We start from the raw sequence: 16,952 nt of genomic DNA, 5'->3' as shown, positions 1-16,952 counted from the left end.
TTGTAAGACAGAAGGCTTTATTAAGGTATTTTTAGTTAATTTAATACCTTTTAGGCATTAATTTAGGTAATTTAAGTTAAGAAACAGTGTTTCTGTAATTTTGATTAGGGTTCATATATTTTAACAGCAGCTTTAAATTAAACTGTGACATATGTAGAGGTTCATCAAAACCCTAAAAATTTAAAGCTCAAGCCAAAAGTTAAAAAATGTAGATCATTTGAAAAAATTATAAGCCATTCTCAGAAAGTACTGAACACAGTATAATAATCTGTTCTGAGAGACCTAACCCATAAAGACACTCTTTCAAAATGCAAGCTCCATAATCCAGACTTTAGTCCAAACAGTTCAGTCCATGTCAATAGCTGACTGTTCCTTGGATTTCAAAGGTTCTCAATTGGTTGGGATGTGTTCGGGCTGGGTGAGTTTCTGTTCATCAGAATATCCTGGGGCTGCTACATGACAACAATTCTTGTTATTTACTGGATATTATTGCATCACTCTCGAATCAATTACACATTTTTCTAGGCACTTCACTTTACGCAGTAAAGAGAAGGTGGTCACAATCAGTGATTTTGAGACGACCAATCCCAACTGCCAAATAAACCCTTGGGCTAGTCCGTGACACTAGCCCTGGTTCTCTTGTGATGCATGTTAACAAACTTAGTTCACCTGGTGTCCATTTTTTAAAACCAAGCATGACCAAATTCACAGTAACCATGTGTTCTAAATGCTATAAAAGGTTTGATGTTGAAACATTTCTCCTGTGGTATGTGCAATTGACACAAGGTACCAAGGTTGTATCCAGGAAGGTATATTTTAAATATTCCCAAACCAACAAACAAAGCTGGAACAGTGAAATAAATAAAACCCTCTGGCCTTTTACATAACCCATTTTTCAGCTGACAAAATGTCTGTTTCAAAAAGCTACATAAAGCTTTTATATTTAGGTATTATAAACACACAACCAAGTGTTATATCACTTTTGACCAGTACAGTATATCATGCTGGCTCATCCCCAAACAAGAGGCATATACAGCTGTAGTGCAACCCATAGACAATTGGGCAACAGGATAAGTGAATATATAGTTATTATTGCAAAGAAACAAATAAAGGACGCTACTTGAACTACGGTTATTCTTTATTTAAATCCCAAGAACAAAAACTGAAAGAGGAGAATACCATGGCACATTGCAAAAACAAACGGAAGCAGAAATGCAACCACAAGTCAATTCAAACCACTTAAGCGATACTCAGGAGCTGGTAATAAGGCAGATACTGAAGGATGAATATAATGCTTTTGCATTTTATGACAATAATGGTTGCATTCCACCTCTTAACATGCACATCACACTTAAAGACGCCACAACTCTTCAGAAGACTTATCAATTCCAAAGACATTGCACCATGAAATGAAAGAGTACCTGCAAAACCTACTCAACCAAAGCTGGAAAAATTGTTTTGGTCTCCTTTCATTTGTATAAGGAAAAAAGAAGGAATCTTGAGGCTCTGTTTTGATCAGGTAATAGAAAATCAGTGCCTGATCACCACCTAGACCCGTGGATCCAGGAATTCCTAAGTTCCTTGAGTGACATCTCATTGTTTTCAGTGTATGACCATAGTAAGGCCTATCATGAGGGTTTCCTAGACTGTGAGGTCAATCTTGGACAGCTTCCATTATCTCCTGGAGACTTTATGCATGGATTTATATCCCTTTTGGACTTCAACTCTAGCTGAGTTTCAGAGGAATAATAATTTTTAGGTCTCATCTGCCAGTCCTATTTATATGATGCAAAGGAACAAGTAATAGGTTTAAAATACGAACAGCACAGTTATGCTTCACGGGAAGACAGAGGGATTTCAAAAGTCTGTCCTCTGTGCTCTGTGCTCTTGAGCACACCTGAAGAAGGTTCCACGGCTGAAACGTTGTGTTTTCTTTTTTCTTTTTTTCAGCATGGAATAAACCTATTACTTGTTCCTTTGCAGCCTACGCATGCTGACGCAGCTACCCACCTGAACTATTTATATGATGGATTTTAAAATCATTAATGAACTGTACTGCAAAGTTACTGACAGTATGGTGTCCCTCTCGTTAGTTTGAGGTGTTCAAAAGGGTAGTGAGGTTTCTTGGTAAGATGGTCTCAAGAGATGGCTACACCATGGACCCTATAGAGATTGCCCCAGTGCAGGCTGGATTGATTTTGAAGGAAACTGTGAGCAAGCATAAATACATTCTGGTGGTGATGAACCATTATACTACTGTAGGTTTACCCAAGCATAAGCTAGCAAAAATAAAGCTGCCAAGACTCTTGCCAAAGAAGATTTTAAACAATTTTGCTCTCTGATTTGGGTTTCCAAGTAAGATATATCACAACATGGGGAAGAAGTAGGAGAATCAGCTGTTCTCAAAATTTAAAGGACTCTGTGGCATCTATGGCCCCACAAAACAATGCCCTATCATCCTTAGGGAAATGATCAAGTCAAAAGATTTAATGGAACACTGTTATCCCTGCACTCTAACTGTAAAAGAGAAAGCAGACTGGAAAACATCCCTGGCAAAGCTCTATTCACTTAATTGTAAAATTGTACTCTTGTACTAATTGTGTGACCACTAGTTTCTCAGCTTATTACCTATTTTCTGGGTGAACCCCAAGAATCCCCATTGACCTTCTGTTCAATGCACAGTATCATGGAAGACAAGAAACCTACAAAGATTACATCTCACACTGGCAGAAGAGAATGAGTGAAGCTAAACTAAAGAAGCAGCCTGGGAGAAAGCCAATGCACAAGAGTGGAGGACTAGGCACAATTCGTACTGGGAAGATATGGTTCACACAGTGTGGGCAGGAAAAACAAAGTGCCATCTGTGAAGTGAAACCAGAGATTGGTGGAGGTAAAAGTCAGATAATTCTATTGTCAGAGCTGTCGGAGACTGAAGAATACACTGGAAATTCAGAGTTTTTATTAGTGTTCTCCAATTTCATTGTTTCAGACATTTAAATGCACAAATGTGTATATACTGTAGTATAAATACGGATTTTGAAATATCAATACTGTACATATGCTTGGAGACAACAAGTCATGTGGGTTGGATGAAAACATGGACTAACAGACTTATAAAAGAGTCTTATAAAAGACATAGCAACTGTAAATGTTTGAACTAATTAAGTTTCTATGAATATACTGTATGAATGTAGATTTATAAGTAATGTTTGTCCTGCTTACATACAGTAAAGGCTATTCTTGTAAAACTGCCACAGCTGTAGAGATGCAACTCCTCATTCTGCTCATATTATTGCTTTATTGATACCGGTGTCTGGGCTTTATGATTTTTGTAGCAATACAAAAATGTGTTTTCTATTATTTTCATTTGTCAGCCTTTTTCCTTTACAGTACTTTTGTTTTTGTTTTATTTATCTATTTTACTCAGTCTTTGCACCGGAACTGCAGATGTTCTGATAGATGTCAGGTTATTTGTACTGGTACTTAACCTGATTCAAGACCTGTTCTGAGGGTGGACTCCTGGGCTTGAATTAACCACATGGAAATATGCACTTAACTGAATAGTTAAAAATATGACACATTGTAGATTAAGTGTAGATTTTTCACAAAACATTGTGTTTTTGCATTCAATGATGTAATCCGCCCTCAATCTTGAATTTCTCAGATTTTCTCATGGTTTCATCAGCGTGGTTCACAACTACAAAATATGTATGTTAATTAAATTGGGAATGTATGTGGATTTGCATATGAATACTTTCATACTATATGTCAAGTCACTGTAGTTAGAAATCTGTTTTGCTAGGATGAAAATAACTGAATGTGGTGTCATTTGAAATTCCTGCTTTCCACATTTTAAAATACCCCAGCAAACAGAAATTTAAAATTATGTATTTCTTTATTTTAAAATGTTAGTCCAGATTGTTAGAACAGGAATCCTTATTCATTTTTTTGTAATAATGATTGATCACTTGTAAGGATTACACATTAGGAGTAAAAATAGAACAAATCTCAGAATAGTCTACCTAATTTTTTGCTTCTGGCCATTTATGGCGCTTTACTGAAGACAGCGTTCTAAAAGCACTTTGATGTACATTGTTAACGAAAGATTAAAGAACTAGAATTATGGTAATGATGTTGTGGCCCGTAGGTTCTTTAAAGTGTGTCCAAAATCTTTCAAAACATGTTTGATCTTTTTAACTAACATTGGGAAAAGATCTTTCTCACAGGAGCTCCTTGTCAGTATAATGTAATTGCTTTTTTAAAGTCAGGATCTCTGGAGCTCCCCATATCCTGAAAGCTGGGCTTCACTGGGTAGTAATATTCTTGGCAAGCTGCTGATGCATTGTGGCACTGTTATTAAAAGAGTGAGCTCATAAGTCAAAAAGATAGGCATTAACATTTAATGCATTAGACAAGCCCACTTTAAGGGTCACTGGACCAGACCTTTACCTTATATATATAATGCCATAAATATTCAATTACACGTACTCCTCACTTTGATCTTTTTAGCCACCTCTGTTTCTTTATCACTAAAGGTTAAAAAATCCAGTCTGCCATCTATAGTACAGTAATCAATTCCTATATTAGAGATAAGATTTACGCTATCAGTCCTACTAATCTGTATAATATAGGAATGTACTGTGTCGGACAAAGTAGTTTGACACAGTATATTGTTCTCCTTTGAACTCCTTCATTTTTGCAATATTATGTTCTTCTAATAACAGAGATAGTTATTTTTTAAGCAATGTGTTTATTGTATTATTTTTATCACCTGTCTTATTCACAAAAAATACCTATTTTACACACAAAATAGCTTTACACTAGCAGATTTTGGTATTGTTTTCCTTATCAACTATTTATTTCCAAAATAAGTATTTCCCCATTTTACACTAACATATTTTTAAAACTGATAAGAAAATTCAATTTCACTCACTTCCATCAAAGTTTGTATCCAGCTTACTTTAAAGCTTTTGTTCAGAGATTTATTATACTATTTGAGCTCCATAAAAGCATATTAATTCAAGGATAAAACATACTGTAGTGTCCTACCTTGCTGCTTTGATTCAGTCATCATTGAATATTACTGTTCTTCTTTCATCACAAAATTAAAGTTGCCAAATTAATTTACATTATTTCTTATGCAGATTAAGTACTAGGGTGTGGTTAAACCACTATCTGCATATTCTATACATTGTAATGCCTGGGGGAAACTACAGTACAGACTTTCTATTTACAGTATGTATCATTCTTATCAACCTTTTTTTAGTGCTTTTTAGAAGAGAGTGCTATATTATGCAACACAACTAAGGAAATCCTGATGTAATAGAAAATGTTAATCCCTAAATAGCCACATTTGCATTTTTCTCATTATTTGTTTCGATTATTTTAATGTATTTTATGATGAAAAACAAATACTTGATTATACAGTACTTGCCTAACTTATTAAAAGAAATCAATAGCACTGTAATATTTATTTTCATTATTTAAATAATGTGATCATTAAGAAGCTAAGTTTAAGTAAAAAAAAAACAAATCATGTAAATGAGCTTAGTTTACCTGTTTTAAAAGATGTTGAATAGAGCTTAACTGTTGGTAAACTTCACTTTGAATTATCTTCATTTTTAGGCATTCCTTTGCTCAGGATTTAAATGTATGCAGATGACAGTTTTTTCTTCCTAATACTTCAAAGCGAAGGCATACTGCATCAAAAAGAAATCTTTTTTTTTCCCGTCACTTAAAAATCATGTGTTCTTGAGTTTAAAACAACCTCACAGACATAGCTGCCTGAGTCTGGATTCACATTAATGACATGTAAGGAATATTTTTCTATTCCTTCTATTTTTCTGTGATTTTCATTTGTTGTGGTATTTTGTTTTTACTGCAAAGATAAGCTTAAAATCCTCAATATTGTTTTAAAGTTGTTTCTTCTATAATTCAAGATACAAAAAAACTGACCAGAAAAAATATCATCATAATATGTGATGTAATATGTGGTACATCTTTTTCATTTTATCTTGTACATATTTAATTTAATGAAATATAATATATAATATTATAATATATAATTTAATATAATATAATGTTTGGTGTTTGGTATCTTCTGAACTTTTTACATTGAGGTTTTCAATATGACTATACTGTAGATAACACAAGGCAATCAATTTGACCTTTTTGCTTTTATCCCAAGGTTATCTAAACTTATCAGTGCACTACACATGCTTTAGCATTTGGTCAAACTGATTATTAGTCAATACCAAAGATCAGCAGATTCGAGAAACAATTATTTCCAGTGTAATTGTTTGAAACCAGTTACAATGCAAAAAAAAGTTTAGAAAAGATAAAAATGACTTAGAAAAACAAAGACAATGTATATCTTGCACAGCAGCAAAATTGAAAGTGTAGAGGGGTCACAGCAAGCACTAGTTTTGCAAGTCATCAATCTTCAGTGTTTAGTATTTTAGACGTGCAAAGCATGCCTGAGGCTATACAAAGACTGCTCAGATGTTAAAAGAATACTGTTTTTCAATTGAAGCATGCTCAGTTTGAAGAGCAAGCTTCTGAATTTTATATCAAACGGGAAATCAAGTCACCTAATGGGCACCCTACAGCGGGCCAGAATTAGCAGACCTTAAAAACTCACTTGTAAAAAAACTCCATGTGTGAGCTTATGGGTATTAAATAAATGAACGGGCCTTATTGGGGAAAAAGGAGGTTTGCCAAGGAACCAGCTGTGTGGCTCTAGTACTTAGAATTAATTTAAAAGGTGTGGTTTGGAGGCTTCAAAGGAGCCAGCAAGAACATTGCTTTGAAGCAGCAAATGCAGTGCAGTGTAGTACTGAACATCCTGCTAAGGTTTTCAGACTAAAGTATTAGGCATTGCTGTATCACTGAAATGTCAGAGGATTAAATGTATTTTTTTCATACTTTAATGAGCTTAATGCTTCTCATAGCTGGAGGAAATGGTACAGGGAAAAGGTGTCTGGTCTCCTGATATTTTATGGGATCCATACAGATTAAGTGAACTGCGAAAACAAATTAAAAAATTAAGTATATAACATGTGTCTACAGTACAACTCATTTACTCAATCTGGGTTTCCTGGTGTTGATGTACTGTATATTCGGTTGAGGAAATGCCAGTGAGACTGTTGTGAATATTTTCTGGTTTTAATGCACTTAAGGTCAAGGCAACAGCTCATGTGGACTACTAGAATTGTGTAGTAAACAACCTTTTGATATTTGTTCCTTAGTTCACAAGTATCCTCGAGGTCTCATGGTTAAAAGGGTACAATATCTCTCTAAGCCTCGTCTTTTCTTGAATACTATAGGTAATTCCAAAAGTAGTGCATAAATGTCTTCCAAAATAGGGTGTTTCGTGAGAAAATAACACTTATGCTATTTCAGAACCTTACACTTCTTTGCAGTTATTTTATATAAACACCAAATAATAACATTAAGTAACCAACAACTGGAGAGGTACAACACAACATGGAGGGGTGTCAGTGTTCTTTGTATTGACTTTTGAAGGAATACATAACAAAAGTTTGCATAAGTACATCATTTAACAATGAATAATTTTGAATATAACTAATTAAACTGTATAATTCATTAAATGTTCAAATTGCATGTATTAACTGCCTTATACTGTAAGTGCAAATATGATGACAAAGACACTACATTTCAAACGTTGTAAAAGACATTGGAGAGGAGAGTAGATTCAGCATCTGCTGGTATTTAGGAGACAAACAAAAATTCCTTTTCTGTTACCTGCTATGGACATACTGCACCAACAACAGAAGCAGAGCAGAAATACAATACTGAATACATAAGAACCAGACTCAGGTACCCTCACTGAAAGGTGCATAGGATCCATTAAACTATTCTTCAAAGCACTGTGCATCTTGTAGTGCTCTTCAGTATTGACATGAAAAGTGTGGTGAAGATATAAGATCTTTATTTATCATTTCCAAGCCCAACAATATACAGGTTCAAGATGAAGTGGATCTGCTGGAACAAACACAAAATTCAACAAGGTGAAGTTCATGCTGTGTTGATTCAGGAAAGACTTGTGTTATGTTGCACCAGAAACATGTTTTGTTTTTTATAGTATTGCAAAATATAAAACCCACTAGTAGAACAAACCTTAGGATCCACAGTATGTATACTGTATAGTGAAATACATTTGGAAGAGCAACACCATTTGCAGAATTAGAATATTAAAAGCCTTGTCTTCCAGTAGATGTGAGTAGAAATCTTCAAAATGAATGTTAAAAAACTTCAGCACTCACAAGCTTTCTTTCCACAGCACACTTCTTTCACTTAAAAATGTTTTAAACCTTGTGTTAATAATATACGGAAGCAAACTAAATGAAAAACAACTTATTTCACATGTTATTTGTTCTACTGCTAATTAACCTACTTCGATTCTTTGGGGGGTAATATTTTAGATTACAAAGCCAGTGCATTCAATAATTAAATCATAAAAGTTATGAATATCAACATTTTAAAACTGCAACAAAATACATGAAATGTGCATTTGTATGCCTAATTTGATCACTAAAGCAAAATGTGAAAAAAATAATTGTATAGGCATACTTTCATGTCTTATACAGTACCACAGGTATTACTGATTCTTATGTACTCAAAGGTACCATTTTGTTAGTCTAAATAGTGAACTTTATTTTCCATTTTAAGTTTCATGATCAAGGACATGGCTGTATTCACTGTGTAATAATTTCCTGTGCTAGATCTGTTTTGTTATGATCACAGTGATAATTCAAGGTTAATGCTTTGGAAAATATATGAAAATACTGAGATTGAGATTGGAAAAAAAGTTTTGTGTTATTTTTTCATGGGCTAACGTTATACAAATTCTGTTTTACAGAGACACTCAGAAGTCCATTTTCTGTATCTAGAAAATGTAATTTTTTATTCCCTAACCATTCAGAACTCTAAACTAAAATTTATGTTTTGCTATGAGGTATTTATTGACATTGAGGATCTTGTCATTTTTCTGCAAGATAATACTAACTTAATAACACTGAAATATTTTAATGTTTTCTAATGAGAGACTCAGAAAATATTATCAAGAGGTTATACATACCGTATACTGTACATACTGTACCGTAACATCTTAAATAAATTACACATTGAATAACAGTTATAGTACATCTGCAGCACTTCCTGTATCACTCATGAACCTTCCTAATCTACAGTACATACTGTATGCAATGGTTAAAATAAACTGGAGTCTTTGTATGTTAAGTGTATTATATATACATTTGTATCTTTTATTTACAAAAATACTGGAAGATTAAAAGATATATGGTGCAATATACTTTTTTTCAATGGATTTTCTATAATTGCTGTTCAGTTGTGTCACCTTATGTGTCCAAAGTATCCATCCCAGTCTTCTCAGTGATGTTCTAAAAATGGCAACCCTTTTTCTTCAGCTATGAAAGGACAATCTATCAATTTAGTCAAAAACTCATTGTAATGACTGCTATTCTCTAGGGGGAGACAAGTAGAAAGTAGACACTTCCTTTGCGAAAAAAAACCCCAACAACCTCAAAAACATCCAGAATATTTTTTCTTCATGCCCTTCAGTTTTACAGTGTCCTTCACAACAAGATCATATTGTCATCTGTGTTCCAGAACAAGCGACCTTATGAACTTAATGAATTAAAAATGACAGATGATGTAGTGCCACTGGTATACTGTATGTTGTCATTTGTGTTTTGGAACAATGGTAAATGCCAAGTGTACATCTTATTTTTGTATTTGTGTGTGTATGTATATAGTTTCTTAACAAACTTGTCTGCCGGTCTATGTACAATTTAGAATAATTTGGAAAGCAGCGTTGTAAAATGCCCTATGCCTGACAGAAAGATTATTTTTCCCTACATAATATTCTGAACACATCAATCAGTGAAGTGGGTCCCATGCTTCCCAACAGGTATTAATAACTGAGTGCTGAACTTTGACACTCTTCAGCAGATAACATGTTAAATGAGTTTGCTGGTCATCTCTTCTCCTGCTGGGCAATTATTTCTATTGGAGAAGAGAGTGCACTGCACTGAGTAGATGTGAACAAACTGAAATCTTGGCTCATAGCCTCTGCTAGCCCTCAGGCCTGTTGTAGTCATTCACTTCTCAAGTCGATGGTGCCTTCACAGGAAGGTTAAGAGAAAATATAGGAATATTCAGTCAAATAACTACAAAGAGGTCCCTGACAGTCGGTGAACATAACAGAAACTTTTTTTAAAAACTCTTGAATTGTTTAGCACCCTGCACTTACTGGAACTTTTCATGTGAATAGGTATTCATATCAATACTTGATAAGTACCATCGTTCATTGTAAAGACATACTGTACAGTATAGGAATTGTAAGATTTTTGCTTTATAACTTAACACAGGTACAAATGTGTAAAAATCACAAGTACTTATTAAGACATTACAATTTTAAAATGGGTACACCCTGATCATGATCTTTTCATGACATAGAAGCAAAAGTGTTTTTCAGTTTGCTTCAATTCTCATGAAGGTGTTGTCTCAAATGTCTGTTTTTTCTTTTTAAAATGGGTATTTTCTCCAAAGGTTTGCTATTTCAATTAGAGCTTAAGAATCTATTAATCTTGTGTGTGCTCTGGTGCTTTTTTGACTGGTATTAGCTACAGAAAGAGCTCGGCTGTTTTTTTAAAAAGATGACGCTATTGGCATCAACAATATTGCTAGGCAATTTGTTCCCATCTCCAACAACACTTTGTATAAAATTGTTAACGGTCAGAACTGAAAAAAAAAAAGGTTTTTATAAAGAAAATTAGAAAAGTTAGCTCACAAACTTTTTTGTATTGTATCTGGCAGCATTTCTCCATTCTATTAGAGTCACATCTGGAAGTGAACAAGGGGGCCTTTACTGGCTGTTCATAATTTAAACGTTTAAAGAGGATATACTGTAAAATCTTGTTATCCCCACATTGAGAAGAAGTGCAACTCATTCTCATACAGTACTGTAAAGATCTAGTAACAAGGTTATGTAGATTCGTTTTTCAAGCACAGAAACTACACAATTCTACAAGGATTTGTTCTTTGTTTCTCTGACCAGCTCCTGACAAAGATGTAAAGTTGTTTTGTGTGTTAAATCCTTTGCCTTGTCTCATGATCAGAAACAGAAATAATTTTGTAGATTAAAGGTAAGGGCTAACAGAATTGAGTTGAAAAATGTCACCAGTTCCCCTTCTTCTGACAAACAAGCTTATCAAGTTGACCTGTACCTATGTTACCTTCAGAAATAAAACTCCTTTATTTTACTGATACAACATACTGTATATTAAATCAACATTAATTAAAAATATACATTGTCAGATACTAACACATGAATCATGTAAAAATGGAATAAAACATTAAATTTGTACTGTTAACAAGCCTACATGGTTACTGCCATTTACCATCATGATTTTATTATTAATCACTTTTAAGTGTATGCAAATGAGGAAAAAGGTGGGTTTTTTTTACAATACCTCCTTTCATTATGGTAATGCAACCACCACGTCAGTAAACCTTATTTACAGTATGCACTGGACAAATGCACAACAAGATGGTTACAACTTTTTACAGTAGGTTTTATTAGTAATTTTCCTCTTTCCTGTGAAATCAGATAAGAACTCAAGGAGGACAAGAAGGATAAACAAGTGATTAAAAGCAAGTTTGCATTTTTGCATAAACTAACAGTCTTTTTCTTTGCAAATTTTAGATTGCTTTGCAGAAATTGAAAAGGAAAGATTATGGTAGAGATGGCTACCAAAACCCTCTCTGCATAGGTCAGGAGCTATACTGTAAATGAAGTCTAGGCATGCGGTATACATCTCTTCCTCAAGGGCAGAAGGTATATCTCAAGGTTTGAAAATATTCCTATCTTGAGATGTCAAGTGTTCTGATTAACAGTCAAAAAGAAATGAAATTTTATAATATATCCTGACATGAACTATTCTTTTATTTTGTTTTTCAATATTGCCATATGATTAATTAAAAATATATCAGAAGAGCAGTTTGGAAGGGACCTAGCAATTCTCGTTTTTTCATTTTGTATATCTTAGAGTCTTTAATTTTGCCTCCAACCTTTTTAATTCTTTGGAGACTGAGTCTGAATTTTGTGTAGGTCACCAGGGTAATGGGTTTATGTGGGCCTCTTGAAAATAGATACAAGCAGTATATCCACAGCATGAGGGATTTTTGCCCTGGAGTTAGATTTCGACCTGTCTATCACTTTCCTTCCCTAAGCGATATATTCATGGCCCAGAAAAGTTACTTGTTATTGCAGAATTCAGGCTTCATTGTTACATACATTAACCATTGTATCATCATGCACTTTCTTCTGAATAAATCATCCTGTATTTTCCCTACGTATGCTTTTTTGGAATCCATATAGGAACTACATTGAGCTACATAAATATTTATTTAAGAGACAGTTCAATCTCAGTGCCATGCCACAAGTGCCCTTTGAAGCTACTATATAATGTGGTCTGAAGCATTTCTGGAAAACTCAGCAAAAGCATAAATTCCTTCATATCTTTTTGTCATTGTAGACGTACAGTACAGTACTGATCTTATTAAGGTGTGACTTGAACTTTAAATATTTTTTTAAGTTTTAAATAGTCACTCCTAATTAAAAAAAACTCTCACACAAAGCCCCTTGAAGAGAATGGCATGTCCCACAGGAGTGATCCATTATGCTCAAAGTAGAGAGAATGGTCCATGATCCCTGACGACTGTAACAGGCCAGGGCTATTCTTCGATATAATATGTCAATTCACACAGCCTCAAGAGTCTTAATCCAGTCAGTAATTAGAGGATGAAAAGCCCACCAAAATGGAGTTTGTAACGAAAGTTCGGGAGGGATGACAACAACCAAGTTCAATCAGACTCGGCTGTCAGTCCTGATGTCATCTCCTCTCCTACAACACTATAAATATACATGTCCGTGTATATATGTCCCACTATACATGTACATGATCACCTTCTCTCCTTCGTTTACAGTATGTCTTTTGCATTCCACCTCCACCCCATCTACACCTACTGTATTTACAGCTATCCCTTGGTCACTTCTCAGTCTGGGGGTCCTGGTCTCCTCGTCCTATGGCCAGGAGGTTAGCCCTTTAGCCAAGTGGGTTTAGATTAATTTTCACTAAACACTCCATAACCCATTCAGTAATGAATTTATTCTTGGGTGTTGTTATTCCTAGTGAAATAAAGCCCAGCCCAGGAAACAAGCAGTTAATGAACCAGAAGGACAGGTGGCAGATTTCACGTCTCATGAGAAGACAAGTGAGTGGTAAACATTTAATGGAATCAATGCTGCGGTATAATGTAGCTGTAATCACTGGAGGTGGACAGACCCACTGTTTTTCTTAGATTTTGATGTAATACAATAAAAGTATAAACTTGTGTTGGAGTCTTCAAAAAGTAACATGCTGTCAGGTGACACCACAGCAGAAATTATCGTTCACTTATGCTTTAACGTGGAGGTTAGGTTTAGTGTCTGATATAATTATGATATAATTATGCGACCCCCTCCCCTCCTCTTTAACTTCCCTACCCACCAATTTCCATTAGACTGCGGGTGCACATTTCGATATTAATAGGAATCAACCTTAGCCTCTAGCTGCAGTATTGGTCTCAGGTGGAAAAACGTAATGTAATGGCAAGAGACACGGATGAACTAAACTGAGCCCAAATTGAGTCTGAAACACCTTATTATTAAAAATACAACGATTTGCAAAGATTCTGCTATACTAGTGTAAGGCGTCTTTATAGCTTCGTTGAAATGGTTTCTTTTAAAGGCACTTTATAAGATGATTTTAGTTTATTGTTATAATTATTATTATCTTTAAAATATAAACACATTCTATCATGTGATATGTAATAGATATTTGAACCTTACTGCCTAGTTAATATAGTAAACTCATAGTGTTACCAGTGTTGCATTTGTTATACTTACAAAAAGTTAATGCTTGAAAATCTACTTCAGAATTATATTGAAGAATGACCTAATTCTGATGTACATAGTAATTAATAATAGCAGTATTAAAAACACTAATTCGTAATAAAAAGTGTGGATACTGTCTTTAAAACTGAATGTTCATGTTTAATTTTGTTGTTTAATGAAAAGGGAGGAAAAGTATTTCAGTGCCAAAATAAATTAAGCTACAGTATAATTTATCTTGGGCTTTAAATAATGAAAAACATCAAATGAAATGCAAATCAGCTTTGGGATTTTTAAATCATTCATTAGGCTAGTAGTAAGTGAACGTTCCTCCAAAGGTTTTGGTAACAATATACAGTATTTTATTTTATTTTGAATATAAAACAATGTGTAGTATGACACCCCTACCTGTGCAGGATATTAAATTAGATTTTTTTCATTATGTTCAGTTTTTTATGAAAGAGATTAAATGTAAACAGATATTTTTTGCTAAATGTGATATTTTTACAAGGAAATACTCAGTCTTTAAAACATAATATTTCTGAAAATTCTCTTCTGCTAGTTCTTTAAGTGTATTGTGATTATCTTGATAAAACCATATGTTTCTGTGACATGCTCAGATTGATAGTATCTGAAGCATACATCTTTTATAGTGCTGTTCTTTTGTTACATTTTATGTTATTTTGAGGTGCAGTTCACTGCCATTTTCACTTTACTCTGGAACAAATAAATTTGTGATTATTAGGATTTTTGTTTCTGTTGTTATTGGTTTCTAAGGTACACAAAGCAATAATGATGATTTTCCGTGTAAGACCCTTTTTATTATTCATGTTTGCTGTAATTGTACTCATTAAAATTACAGATTTACAAAGAAACCTACACAAGCCACCCTTGTATGGAAATTTCAGATTTTAATAATAGAAAAACCTACATAACCTAGGGCAGAAATCGAAAGCTGAGCCCATGGTGATTCTTCAGTCTGTGGTGAAGAACCATGAATTCTGAAAGACTTATTACATTACCTGTTTTGTTATTTTCTTTAGTATTGCATTCTGTTGTTGAAATTATATGGTATTTATTCACTCATACCTAAAAAAAAGCAGGATAGATACAGTATGTGGGATACTGTATGTATGGGATTTGTTTTATTTATTTATTATATGGTTCAGCTGCAGTCTTATTCTATATAAATTCCTGACATATTGTATATTTGAAAACTAGAATCATACTAGTGAGTCTTTTCTTTCTAACTTTTTTTTAAACAGGTGAATACATGTATGATTCATGAGTACTGTATAGCTGCATATACTGTAAAAGGCTTACAGACTTCAGGGTAATAATTTAACAATATGTTATACTACATATGGATATCCTCTATAATGAATATTCTTTTTCTGCTCTCTTGAATATTTGTTTTTTTGTTTGAGTCTTTAGATGTAATAGTCTGTCTTAGCTATATCTTGCTGTCTGCACTAGGTAATAACCTTTCAAGAGCATAAATAGATGTACATATATTATATCAAGTATGCTCCAGAGACACTAATGCTAAGATGAAATGATGTTTAGTTTAATAATTTGAACCTGAGTATCTCTTATTTATGTCATTTACAAGAAAGTATCCAATAATGCAAAGATCCATTATTCATGGTGATCTTTGCTGTGATGTTTGCACGTATTTGAGTATCCATTATTTATATCTGTCACTGGAAAATGACCAGTGCAAGATTAGATTGGGCGCAGCAGTTGGTGTTATTAAACCCTGGAGACACTCTTGAATTGTACTAGACTCAACTGCTGACATCAGTTTTCTGTTGTCTTGTTTCAGCATTAATAATATTACAATTGTCACTTCAAAACTCAGGCAAATCACTGACCTCATTCTAGCAATGGTTATGTGTGAAGAAAATTTATAAAATAGGCAAAGTGAAAGCAAACTAATATACTGTGATGCAAAGCTGACTGTGCTTGATTGGAATCCATGACAGTAACATGCAAGCTGTATAAGTCATGTGATGATACTTTCAGTTCAGTGTTTAAATCTGATCAGTAAAATGTGTTGTGGGATAAATACACACACACACACTCCTTACTCGCAACACACAAACACTGGAATTTAATTGGGTGGCTAAAATAATGCAAAAAAGTATGCAGAATATATTTTAAAGATAAGGCAAAAAAGGCTTGAAACTTTACAAAGCAAAAAGCAAAGAAGGAGAATTATTATACTTGAGAGAATTGAGCATCACACGCCTGGAGCTTGCCTGCAGCACATTGATGAAGCGTATTCTCTCTGTACCCAAGTCAGGATAACAGAATGGAAAACAGACCGCTTCTCGTATGACAGAGGAATTGGCATGAATATTTTATTTCCCTAATTACCAAAAAAGAGCCAGATCTCCAAAATTCTGAGGCATGCATAATTAGGCTAACTGGTGGTAGCATTGGCCCTGGCTAATGGGCACTATAAACTTAAACATCAGCCTTGCAGTTTGGGAAGTGCTGAGGTACTCAGAAAAAATAGAAAGGTCACCAGAAGGACAGTGAGAATAAATAACAGAAGAAATGTAATTTGCTTTCACTTAGGACTATACAGATTAATTTAAAATTCTCTGAAGTACCCACCTGGCATTAAGTGTTATGAATGACAGTTTGAGAAGGGGTAACCCCTAGGTTAAATGCTGCTGTTTTGCAATACAATTTTAAATTATTTTGTATGTTTTAGAATTATAATATATAATATATCCACAAAGACATAAATGTAAATGCAAGTATAATCTTATTTTGAAAGATAGCATACTACACGTTCAACTATTTTACTAACTATGAAATTCCTATTTTCTTAAAAGACTAGATCTGTTTTTTATTTTTATCTTTTACTTTATGCGATGATGGTCATACTACATATAGTATATACTGTATATAGGATAGTTAATTGCAAATGTCTAACCTAAGTATGGTGAAATTAAGAAAACAG

General features: G+C 33.9%; 1 protein-coding gene across 5 annotated transcripts in view; it reads left to right on the top strand.

Annotated features, from left to right (window-relative positions):
- tenm1 (teneurin transmembrane protein 1) overlaps positions 1-16,952 on the top strand; it is a 339,710-nt gene that overhangs the window by 102,574 nt on the left and 220,184 nt on the right. Inside the window, exon 2 of one of the 5 annotated variants that reach the window (XM_088596740.1) lies at positions 13,239-13,320. The exons of the other annotated variants lie outside the window; for them this stretch is intronic. The gene's annotated coding sequence lies outside the window, so the exon portion shown is untranslated. The remainder of the gene's footprint in view (positions 1-13,238; positions 13,321-16,952) is intronic. 5 annotated transcript variants of the gene reach the window in all.

This window comes from Lepisosteus platostomus, chromosome 10 (genome assembly GCF_059453375.1).
Source record: "Lepisosteus platostomus isolate fLepPlt1 chromosome 10, fLepPlt1.hap1, whole genome shotgun sequence".
Lineage (NCBI taxonomy): Eukaryota > Metazoa > Chordata > Actinopteri > Semionotiformes > Lepisosteidae > Lepisosteus > Lepisosteus platostomus.
Note: the sequence above shows the minus strand (reverse complement) of the source record. Positions and strands in the feature narration are given on the sequence as shown.